The sequence below is a fragment of the Cibotium barometz genome, chromosome 34, assembly GCF_041138505.1.
Source record: "Cibotium barometz isolate CiBa-2024 chromosome 34, ASM4113850v1, whole genome shotgun sequence".
NCBI lineage: Eukaryota > Viridiplantae > Streptophyta > Polypodiopsida > Cyatheales > Cibotiaceae > Cibotium > Cibotium barometz.
In genome coordinates this window covers 39193169-39197585 of record NC_141079.1, presented here as the reverse complement: position 1 = coordinate 39197585, position 4417 = coordinate 39193169, and positions in this window count along the sequence as shown.

Sequence of the window (4417 nt, the reverse complement as noted above, 5' to 3'; positions counted from 1 at the left end):
GGCCTTAGGAAGGTACATCCATGACCCCCTAGGAAGGTACAACCATGGCAAAAAAAGAAAATTAATTTTTTAAAGGTACGTCTATACGCTTATGAGCGTACATCTATAGCTTTATGAAGATATGTCTGTGGCCTTAGGAAGGTATGGATGTGGCAAAAAGAAAATTTTGGGAAAAAAGTTTTTTTTGGTAGTACGTTCATGTGCTTATGAGTGTACATTTGTGGCTTTATGAAGGTACATCTATGGCTTTATGATTGAAGATATGTCTGTGACCTTAGGAAGGTACGGCTATGTCAAATTTTTTATTTTTTAATTAAAAAAAAGTTTTTTTTTTGGCAATACGTCCGTACACTTATGAGCATACATCCATGGGTTTATGAAGGTTCGATCATGGCTTTAGGAAGGTAAGGCCGTGGCAATTTTTTTTTTAATTTTTATTTTTATAGAAAAAAGATGGTACATCCGTATGTTTAGAAGCGTACGCCCGTGGCCTTAGGTGCGAACAGTCTTAGCAAGTTTGAAATTTAAATTTGAAATTTTTTTAGAAAAAAGATGGTACATCCATATGTTTAGAAGCGTATGCCCGTGGCCTTAGGTGCGAACAGTCTTAGCAAGTTTGAAATTTAAATTTGAATTTGGAGGGAGGTGATTGTGAGTGGGGGACAACTAAGATCCCCTCATTAATGTAAGGTGGGTGGGAAAAGGCTAAAGTTAGAGGTTACCTCTAAATTAATGGTTTTTGACTAATTTAAAGGCACCCTAACTTAACTAAAGATTAATTCTTCTTAATCCCACTATTAATTACTTTTTAACTCTCTAATTACTCCGTAATGGTGAGGAGTTTAGGGATGGGGATTTGATAGGTGGATTAGTAATGTTTAGGCTAACCCAATGATGTGATCACTCCTAATTAATTTTGCTAATTAGGTCTCTAATTAACCCACTCAAAAGAGAAAAAATTAGGCAAATGAGACCTAATTAGTGCTAATTCTCACTAATTGTGAGCTAATGGGAGTGGACTAGGCACATGGAATTAGATGAAGGCAAGTGTTTAACACACTAATGCCAGTCCAACTTCTCCAATTGCAAGCAATTAGGCTCAATTTTTGGATTTTTTGCTATCTTTAAGTTCACTAATCACACTAACTAGTAGATTAGTGATAATTAGTAAACATTAAGAGATTTTTTTAAAAATGTTTTTTTTTGGTTTTTTGCTAAACCATGCTAGTGGTGTAGATGCGAAAGCTATCACCCAGGTGGGTCATCAATGTCTGCCATAGCACTAGTTGAGCTCGATATCTCAACACTCCCCCCTCGAGCTCAACTCCACACACTACACTCCAAGTAAGCTCCTAAACTTGTGGGGCTTCTTTGTGCCCAATGCCTTCGTGAAGATGTCAGCCAGCTGATCCTCTGTGCTGACATATACCAGATCTACATCTCCTGCTAGAACCTTCCCTCTCACAAAGTGATAATGCACCTCAATGTGCTTTGTTCTAGAATGATATATTGGGTTACTGGTGGCCAACTGTATGCTACTCATGTTATCACAATATACGACAACTGCCCTATCCACCTTGGGCTCTCCCATGTCACCAAGTAGCTTCTGAAACCAAGCTACCTCACAAGTTGCCATAGCAACACCCCTTTACTCTACCTCTGTACTCGACAAGGCAACTGTTGACTTCTTCCTACTGCTCCAACTCATAGCAGCACTCCCAAATGAGAACATAAAACTACTGGTAGATCTCCTGTTTGCAATACTACCAGCCCAATCAGCATCTGTGTACCCATGCAACTGTATCTCTGTACCAGCCTCATAGAAAAGTCTATAATCAACTGTGGACTTTATGTACCTGAGGATCCGTCTAGCCGCATCCAAGTGTGGCTTCCTAGGGGCCTACATAAACTGACTCACAAGTCCAACAACATAGCTCAAGTCTGGCCTTGTAATGGTCATGTAGATCAAACTACCCACTATGCACCTGTATGTAGTGGAGTCCTCCAAAAGCTCACCTGTATCTGCGACGGAAAGCTTTGTATTCTACTCCAATAGCATTGAAATAGGCTTACAGCCTATCATACCATACTTGGAAAACATGTCGAAGCCATGCTTCCTCTGCAATAGCAAAATGCCATGAGGTGATCTCACCACCTCTATGCCTAAGAAATACCGCAGCAGCTCACCCAAATCCTTCATCTTAAACTTCTGATTCAAAAGCATCCTGACATCATGTATGTCTGCAGATAATCAAGTCATCCACATAGATGACTAATAGCATGATCCCTCTATCTGTCTTTTTCACATATAGTGAAAAAATTGCATTGGATATCTGAAATCCAATGGTAACAAGATACTCCCCGATCTTGTTTGACCATGCTATGGGTGCCTGATTCAAGCCATACAAGGCTTTGTGTAATCTGCACACAAAATTTGGATGTGCATCACTCTCATAACCTGGTGGCTACATCATGTACACTCTTCTTGAAAATCACCATGCGCAAGAAAGCATTCTTTACATCCATTTGATGTAAAGACCAACCCTTTGCTGCAGCCATAGCAATGATAGCTCTCACGGTTGCCATTCTTGTAACCGGGCTAAATGTCTCCTCATAGTCTATGCCATAAGTCTGCGCATAGTCCTTGGCAACCAATCTTGCCTTGTACACCTGCTCATCACTGAACCATTGGCTTTGTGCTTGACTTTATATACCCACTTACATCCAATCGCCTTCTTTTCCTTAGGCAAAGGCACTAACTCCCGTGTTGCACTTGCATCCAATGTTGCCATCTGCTCATCCTCCATGGCATCTTCCCATTTCTTATTTCCAATTTCCTGCTCAAAGCAAGTGGGCTCAACCTCTTGTATTGCTTTTACCATGTAAGCATAATGATGGGATGTATGTCCATCATATCTCAACCTGTCAACAAGGTATCTAACCCTCGTAGACGTGCATACACCTGGATCACTGCCAGGTGTCCTCAAAATAGCCCTGGTTCACTAGGAGTAACCAGAGGTAGAATGCCAAGCTCCTCATCAAGGCTCTTCTTAGAGCCACTAGAGTCACCATCCATATATGAGTGACCTGCTGAGAGATCAGGCACAAAATGTTGATCTACCTTTTCCTTCCCTTTTCATGATACATGTGTACCTGCATCTTTCCTCAACTTGCCTAACCATGGGCTAACATTGGATCCACTGCTCAAGGACTCCTAGGTCCACTCAGCACCTGTGAAGATTGCTGCTCTACTTGTGGTGCAACATTAGCACTTCTTACATCTGCATCTTATGTTGCCTTCATTACTGGTGCATACCATCTCATTGAAGACAACATCTCTGCTTACTCGCATCTCACGAGTGGTAGGGTTATAGCATCTATAACCTTTTTGCTCAATAAAATAACCAATGAAGATGCATTTCTCTACCTTTGGATCCAACTTTGTTCTCACTTTATCAAGAACATGTACATATGTAATACACCCAAACACTTTCAAGTGAGACACATCCAGTCTTATGCCTGTAAACTTCTATTCAGGAGTCATACCATGAACAACTGTAGTGGGTGTCCTGTTCATAATATACACAGCAGCTGCTACTGCTTCTGCCCAAAAGTAATGTGGCATATTCTTTTCAACCATCAAGGCAAGTGCCACTTCTACAATGTGCATGTTTTTCCTTTCTACAATACCATTCTATTGTGGAGAGCACCTGCACGTAAACCGCCTCTCTTGATTCCTTGCTTTCTCAGGAAATCACTGAACTCATTGGAGAAATATTCTCCCCCACCATTTGATCTTAGGCATTTTATTTGCATGCCTTTTTCCTTCTCGACCAAGGCTTTAAATCTTAGAAAGTGAGCAAACACCTCACTCTTCTCCTTCATGAAATAAACCCACACTTTCCTAGTGTGGTCATCAATGAATGTAACATAGTACCTGCAACCTGCAATTGTTGCAGTCTTAGTCAGTCTGCATACATCTGAATGTATGCATCTTTCCTTGAGGAACACTCTGGCCACATCCACTGCAGTGTAGGTCTCTTTTACTGGAATCAGATGGGCAACTTTGGTTAGTCTATCAACTACCACGAAGATGGAGTTGTAACCTGATTGCACTGAAGGTAATCCAGTAATAAAATCCATACTGATACATTCCCACTTCATCTGGGGGATGTCTAATGGATGTAACTTCCTAAGCATATTTACTCTCTCGGCCTTGACTTTTTGACAGGTTAGACATTGACGTACATGATTAAGTACATCCTTTTTTACACCAGGCCAAAAGAAGCTTTTCTTCACAGACATGTAGGTTTTGATGAAACCTTGATGTCCTGCAATAAGGTTGTCATGGGCTTCATTCAGAATTTGACCCTTAGTTCCCTCATCATTGGGAATGCATAGCCTGCAATTATAATAC